The sequence below is a fragment of the Triticum dicoccoides genome, chromosome 2B (assembly GCF_002162155.2).
Source record: "Triticum dicoccoides isolate Atlit2015 ecotype Zavitan chromosome 2B, WEW_v2.0, whole genome shotgun sequence".
Taxonomy (NCBI): domain Eukaryota; kingdom Viridiplantae; phylum Streptophyta; class Magnoliopsida; order Poales; family Poaceae; genus Triticum; species Triticum dicoccoides.
In genome coordinates, this window is record NC_041383.1 from 745,554,389 (window position 1) to 745,562,903 (window position 8,515).

The following is an 8,515-nucleotide window of genomic DNA, read 5'->3' on the forward strand; positions in this document are numbered from 1 at the left end:
GGGGAGGGCGCCGGTGGGGTCGAGGGACGGCGGTGCGGGGGGCGCCGACCGGGACGGGGGCGCCAGTGGGGTGTGGGGGTGTCGGTGAGAAAGAGATAGAAGTGAGAGAGAGAGAGAGAGAAGAGAGCGTGCGGGGGGTTAAGTGTTCGCCGACCTTTACCGAGCGTCTGTCGGTGCGCTCTCGGTAAAGGTACGAGACCTAGATCTAGGTTTTACACCTTTTCCGAGAGAAACACTCGGCAAAGGATAAAGCACTCTTGGAAAATGGCTAACATACCGAGAGCGGCACTCAGAAATGACACTCCTCCTCATCCACTCAAGGTGTAGGCATGCCAAAAGGACATCACAAATGATTCCCCATGCCACTACCTGGCATGATTTCATGAGCCACCTTGCTGATTTGCAATTTCCGGCGATGAAACCCTAGAAGCGCAATAAATTTCTCGAATATTGCGCGCATCCCTGAGAAATGCGAGGCCGTGGCACGTGCCATGCGGTTGCCCCCACTTAGAGAACGAGAAGTTTCGAGGCCAACGGGGAAACATGACCAGCACTTCCTGCACAAACCGGACACGTCCCCTCTCGACACCCAGATACTAGCTCGAAGACGGTGCGGTTTACAAGCGGCCTCAGGGGAGGCTTAATCGAAATGCATCAAAAATTTTCCATACCCTACAGAGGCCCTATGACGAGACCGTGCCAGATCCCGAGCAATCCTATCATTGTACGGTTTTCCAAGGATTTCAACGGTTGCATCAGGAATGACACCGAGGTACTTTTGGTAACTCGGTGGCAGGGCATGCCCCTCCCTCGTTTGTGCAAGGTGTAGGCATGCCACAAGAACATCACAAATGATTCCCCATGCCGCTACCCAGCATAATTTCATGTGCCACCTTGCTGATCTGCAATTTCCGGCAATGAAACCCTAGTAGAGCAATATTTTTTCTCGAATATTGCGCGCATCCCCGAAAAATGTGAGGCCGTGGAACGTGCCATGCGGTTCCTCCTCTTAGAGCACGAGAAGTTTTGAGGCCAACGGAGCAACATGGCCAGCACTTCTTGCACAAATGACACATTCCCTCTCGATACCCAGATACTAGCTCGGAGACGGTGCGGTTTACAAGCAACCTCAGGGGAGTCTTACTCGAAACGCGTCCAAACATTTCCCACACCCTACAGAGGCCCTGTGATGACACCATGCCATATCCTGAGCAATCCTACTATGGCACCCCGATCCGCTTGGAGCTAGGGGCCTTCACACTTCAGCCCAGGATAACACCTGACGCACGACAGGTCCATGATACAGCATTCCAGGTACAAGAATACTCATCAAATACATGTGTATAAGATTACATCAATGATGAATACAATATGCTGGCATAGCCCTAAGGCTATTTACATGGCAGCGGAAGTCTATATAAATGGAGACAGAAGTCTTGGTTTGGCAGTGTCTCTCTCTGGCTGGGCTCCATAACTCACAGGACTGGCAAGATTACGACCTAGCACGACGCAACAAGAGAATAATCTGGGCATGACCTACAAAACTGGCATGACACGCCAGGTCAATACATTGAATGTACTTGCAAGACAACCAAATACATAGCAACCAAACAAACAGATGACAAAGCAAGAACCAAGCATATGCAACAATCTACTTCAACACAACTTCTAAGCATGGCATGATATTAACATAAGCATACATCAAACTAAGCATGGACAACATCAAAGCATCTATTAGCATGGCATATCAAACTTACTTCTAACAAAGCAACAACAAAGCATAGCATATCAAAACATGGCATGGCATCATGAAACTACACTAAAAATAAACTACCAGTTACCTCTCGTGAAGACATATAGCATTAACCTCACGCAACAATCTCTTACTCTGCCACGACTCCTCGGAGCAAACTCATACTTACCGAGACCTCGTCTCATGATCATATCAACACATTATCGTGACTCCTCACGATTATCTCATAGTACAAGTCACCACATTATTTAAGACATCTTAGTTATCACCTTAATTATTAGCAGATTTATCCTCCATTTCGACCAAGACCCAATAGTGTGACCTACTACAAACTGTGCCCATGACCGAGGACGCGACTATCAATAGATTAAAAACACACTTTGCAGAGGTTAGCACACTGTACCCACACCACGAAACCCATGGCCTCGCACTCCCATTCGGGTGGACCAACGATGTTTCGACAAAACCGATCTACTGCCACGACACTCTCCCGGCCACTCCGACCAACTCCCTCCCAGGGCTAAGTCATGGGTGGCCCCATGCCTACCAAAGGCATCTTCGGCAACCGTAGAGGCAAAAATGGTCCCAAACGGGGACATGGCACATAACCAAACTCGGACTCACAAGGCTTATGTTCGCCTACCTAATCAGGGTAGCGCGCGCCCATATCCTTCCCTAGTTGGAGGCACCGGCGAGAGGCATGACAATAGACCCAACTAGGGCCTCCCATAAGGCAAATGTGGCTACACTGGAGAAAGCTTGATTTGGAGGCACTATGACTCGATCCCATCGATGATGGAGGAGGTTTATTATTACGTCATGTTATTAACTTCTCCACCATCATCAATATTATGAGCCTACTAAACAAGGATGCGACAATGAACATGCAGCAAACAAACACATTAACAATTATTAAACCTAAACAGTTTTAGCATATGAAACAATGACAATACCGAGTACTAGCTTAGCGACGGTGTAACAAATCAGCATATCATCGATACTACTGGCATGAAACTAATCAAAACACATGTATGATATTATAAACAACAATATAACTAGCATGGCAAAAGTTATCATGAAAATCAAGCATGATGAGGCAAGCAGTACCAACATATAGCACAACTGAAATAACGACAGACAAAACAGACAAAAACTACTACAACTAAGCACACACACGAGGTACCAGCAAAGTCAACATGCAAGTTCGGGGCTCATGATAAGAGGTTGGCTTGTGTGGGGGTCGAGGAATACTCTGGGAATGAGTGTGGTCACTTGTCGGAAAAAATTGCCGGAGAGGGGTTCGCTCTCAAAGGCGCTGAATTAGGGCAAGGGCAAAATGGGCATTTGCAGAATGTGCAAACTTTAAGAAACTAGTCCCATCGAAAAGAGCTCGACGAATAGAGAACATGAGCATTGGAATGACCTCAATCGGAGTTACGGTTGCAAAGTTGTGGCCGTTCACTTTTTAGGCAGAAAAGTGGCTTAACCAGTGAACATTCACAATCTAAGCATTTCGGCGAGCGGGGTCGAAAAACAGGAAGCGTACTTCTCAGAATACATTTACAGAGTAAAGAAAGCGAATTTCGGATAATACACCTTCAGTTAAAAAAACGTATTTAAAGCAAATACGTTTCCAGGCAACAGAAGGCGTCTTCCTGTCAGGGCGTCTCCACTTACAATGACGTGGACTCGGCTGAGTCCTTGACAGGTGGGGTCGTGCGAGGGTGTGGGGTCTCCTACTTAGCCATGCTGGCAGGACCATGTCAATGCCCCTGGGCCGCTGCCAGGTGGGGTCCACTCCTCCTTCTTTCCTCCTTCTTCCTCTCTCCCGACGCGGCACAGAGGAGTCGAGGCCAGGCGCGTCGTGGGTGATGGGCCGGCCGGCTCCGGCCACCTATGACCAGGGCGAAGACGGCGACGGGCTTAGGGAAGGACGCAACATCCATCTCGAGGGGAAACGAACACCAGGGAGGTCCACAACCGCAACGGGCATCGGAGCAGAGAGCTCCACGGCTGTCGGGGATATACCCCGCGGTGTAAACCGGCCGGAAGGATAATCCGGCCGGACTTGGCGATTCACCGGCGACCTGCACAGACCAGACGGTTTACAGTTCATTGGTAATCCGGCAGGCGGGCCAGAGGAGCAACAAGACCCGGCGGCCTGTCTGGCGGTTCATGAAGGCCGGTTCAACCATTGTGGGCCGGTTCAAGAGGAAAGGAATATTTGCCTTACAGGGAGTTAAGACCAACACTTGTATCCGGTTTGTATTAGAGATAGACTAGTCCTAATCCTAATAGGACTCCACATGTAAACCGCCCCTTCAACATATATAAGGAGGGGCAGGGCTCCCCAAAGAGGGACGAGTTAGAAGCGACAAAGCTACAAGCAAGAAGAAACAATCTTAGGGCTAGACACAAAGAGGATAGCCGGTTTATGGCGACTCCCTCGTGATGATAATGAGACCTAGCCTCAAACAGCATGTACGGTTGTTACCGGATGATGTTTCCCGGGGCCCGAAGCTGTCTAAATCCCTGTCTTGTGTTGCGTCTCTCGATTCCGCTCAACCCCTCTCAAGCTACCACATAGATGCGTTGGCCTCGCGACTAAGTCCTTACACTAGGACATCTGCCGTGACAAATCCACGACAGTTGGCGCCCACCGTGGGGCCTGCGCACGGTGGTGTTGAGTTCTTGGAGGAAATTTTTTAGGGTTCAAGAAGCTCGCGAGTGACCAGACGAAGAAGAGCCAGAGAAACAAATCGTACATGATAAACCGGTACGGGACAGCCTTGCAGCAGGGTCAAAAGTCCGTTGCTTGAGATCAGAATCATGGTTCCGGAGCTGGCATATTCCAAATTTAAGATGAGAATTAGGGATGTGCGTTTTTACGCCGATGCAAAGTCGCCCAACGTTGATCTGACGCCTCCACCGTCCGAGTACAGGTTTTGGAAAAATTGCTGAAGCCGTATCAAAGATGAAACAGTGCAAGGATCGTAATCAGGAGCGGTCAATGGCAAGTGTCCAGTCAACCATCGCTTTGTCCCGTGTGAAAAATAAGGTTAAAATCATCCAACAAGCCTGCTCAATGGTCAGGTAAAAGGCTCAACTTTTGAGGAGCAGCAGGTTAAAAAAAATGTGACGGGAAGTGGATAAGACCACGAAGTCGGTCTCCGCCTCGGCCTCGCCTTGAGCACCTGCTGCTTCCGCGGCTGAGACGAGCAGGAGCGCCTCCAGCACCCCCCGTCCGCAGCCCGTCTCGCCTCCGCTATGGCAGTACTGCTATGGCCGATGCGCCGTCGCTGCTCTGCTACGCGCCCGCGACCTCAGCTCATCTACGCGTGCGCAGTCCTTACCGGCCGGCTCCGGGTCCCCGCCAGGGTTGCCTCCGCCCGCAGCCGGGTTGCCTCCGCCTCGCCGGCTCCGGTCCGTTCCGCCCTCGACCACCAACGCGCCGGACTGCGCACTGGCCTCCCACGCCGGTCCAGTCGCGCCATCACCAACCCGGAGCCGCGCTTCCCCAACCCGACACCGGATGCAATCGCACTCACCTCTGTCTGAATCGCCACTGGGCCGCCATGGATTTGCCCAACCCGCCGTGGCTTTCGCCTCTGCTGCCTCAAAACCGCCGTGGCTGCCAGGGCCCTCTCCTCCATTACTGCCGCGGGCCTCCTCACCGATAGCTGCGTCAAAGCCACCAGTTGCGTGACCGGCCACCTGCTCCCGCGCCCGGCGAGGCCCCTGCCGCCCAGAACCGCGCCCACACTTCCCCGCCGCACCCCGACGCTCTGGCCCGCGGCTTCGCCTCCGTGGCCGCCCGGCCCGACCCCCGCCCGCCGGGCCCTCCATCGCCGCCACTCCCGGATTCTCCTCCGCCGCGCAGACGGCTCTGCCACGAGCGCCTGGTCGGCTCCATCTCCTGCACCCGGCCCGCCTTCGGCTGTCTATGACCCGGTCCGGTTCACCGCTGCACGAGCGCCGGTTCACGGCTGACCATCCTTCGCTGGTGAACCGCCGGCGCATCTCCGCGTGGCTGCAGTTTGGCCCGTCTCAAGCCGATTCCACTAAACCACGCCTGCGCTTCGGGTTTCCCCTGTTCCTGAATGGCCTCGCCACTTCAAACCGGCCTCGTCAGGTTGCTGGATCACCCCGACGCCGCAGCACTAAACCGCCGTCGTTCTTTGCCGGGTTGTCCATGGGCCGCTTTGCCACGACCGCGTCCCCGCTCGGCCGCCATGGGCGGTGTGGATCGCTGTTCGCCGCAGACGCCGTCCCGTCGTTTCGCTTCCGTGTTTCTCCACCGCTAAACCGGCCACCACCGTAGTGGTCAGACCGGTCGAAGCCGCCCGGGGCCGTGAATCACCCGCCGTTGCGGGTCAAACGTCAGCTCCGCCGAGCCGATTCTGCACCGGGTCACCTCCGTCAAAACCACCATTGTGGGCCTGCCTTGACCCGCCGTCGAGGTAACCCCGCCGCCGCGCCTGCAACCCGCCAAGGACGCTCGTCCCAACTGTAATCGGGGAGAGCCACTGGTCAAACCACCACTGCATCTCTGTCTCCTGTGCGACCCCCGCCCGAAGGGCCCTCTGTCGCCGTTCCACTTGACCCCGAGCAACCGCCCGGGAGCCGCCACATCTGCGGCTTCACGCCGCCGCCGTGATGCGTCCCGCTTCAGCTGCCGCGTTCGTCTGTGGCCTGCCTACGCCTCACTCCTCTGTCATGGCTGCGTTGAGTTGCCCCGGGCAAGCGGCCTCGCCTCTGCTTTGGACCGCCAGGCAGTCGAGAGTTTTGGAAACAACTGTGTTAATGACGAAGACATCATTAAAAGGGATTCTCCAGTTGGCCTCGCCGAACATCTGGAGTTGACTGAGTTGACTCTGGTTGCAGATGAATTGAATAATGGGTGTACCGGACAATTCCACGGTCATCCGACAAAAATCCCAGGTGCTATCCACCCTATTTGTTTCATCATTATACTTTAATTCTTCTGAGAATAGTTATCTGCTTTTTCTGTTTTATACACAGGACAAATTGTTCCATGTTCATAGCAGATATGATGAGATCTTTTGTCATCTGAGTACATCAGGACAATTATTTATTCCAAGGTGATGTTATGCCGTGGATATGGAATTCGCGACAACATTATTCTGCACGGACGCTTATCCGTGTTGTGCCGTTCAATGGACAAGCTTAAGTTGCTACCCTTATGGACCAATCTGCATCAGCATGTCAGGGTCACACCTGCTTAGGCAAGCTGCTCAATGGATATGTACAGGCCGCCCAACTGCAGTTCAATCTATTCCAACAATTCTGATGTAATGTTATCAGCTACCACCTGCACAGAATGGTTCAGTACGGCAGACGCACAAGCTGCCGCCACTGTGTTTTGGTTAACTTCAGCAACCAGCTGGGATGACCCACTGGCCGGATTACAGACGCAAATCATACGGGGTCATTGATAGCCTGCCGAGCTTCAACAAATTCCAGTGTTCCACTGTTCAACTACATACCGGTTTATATCACAGTCAAGTACGAAGAATCTCAAGACAACTCCTTGAGTCATCTTAAGACTCGGGGGCTATGATGAAGGGAAAGATAACCCGGTCCCAGAGGCTAATGTTATATTGATGAAAATTTAAAGGCCGTCGGAAATATTCCGGCTCACAATGATGCTTCTGGTTTATAATCCGGCTCAAGGGAAATTTGTTCTCCCACAAAGCTCTAAAGCTCTCAAATCTGGTTTGAGAATTTCCGGTTCAAAAAGGAATTAACTTCTCGCAAGTTCGAATTTAAAGGCCGTCAGAAAATTTCCGGCTAAAAATGAAGATTCCGGTTTAAAATCCGGTTCAAGGGAAAGATGTCTCCCACAAAGCTTTGAAGCTCTCAATATCCGGTTCAATATCCCGGTTCAAGAAGAATTTATCTCTTGCAAAAAGGTTAAAAATTACCGAAGAGGACCTGCTGCCATGATGCGCGGTTCAAACATGGATATCCTGCCTTATTGGCCTAACATATTGATCACATGGGGGCTTCTGCTTCATAAAGCGGGGTCTTTATTCTTTTTTACATCATGCGTGGTTACACGGAGGTTCTGTCTTAAAGCGGCCTCCGGTTTACCCCTTGAAATTTGCTTTTTATATATCACTTGGGGCCTTGGTCGTGTCCGAACCAACGCGACACCTTTTGATAGACGACAGCCACCAGATCACTTGGGGACATGGTCAAGTCTGAACCAGTCACGCCTCTTGATCGGCCTAAGGCCACAAAATCACTTGGGGGCTTGGTCGAACCCGAACCATTGCCACGCCTCTTGATCTGGCATATATGCCACGAATCATTTGGGGACCTGGCTGACTTGAATCATTGTCACTCCTATTGGGGGCTTGGTCCTGTCCGACCATGGTAATACCATCTGATCAGCTCAGTATAGCATTTTTTTGCAAATGGTTTTATTATTGTCTTTGCTTGAAATTTTCTTTAATAATATTTCTTCTTTGTTGCGTTCTTAAACCGACAAGATTCGCAGACCGTTTCGACTGTCAATTTACGGAACGCGGTCAATTCTTAATCTGGAGATTATTTGCCCGGTTTGATTTTTTGATTTTATGTTACCATCTTATTATGGAGTAAACCGGTGTTCATTAACCCGGCTTGACTTTCGACTACAAGTTGTCAGTACATGACTAATTGTGATCCGGCGATTATTAACCCGGTCTGGTTTGACTACGAGTCACCAGTATTATATATGGTTAAACCGGTGTTTAT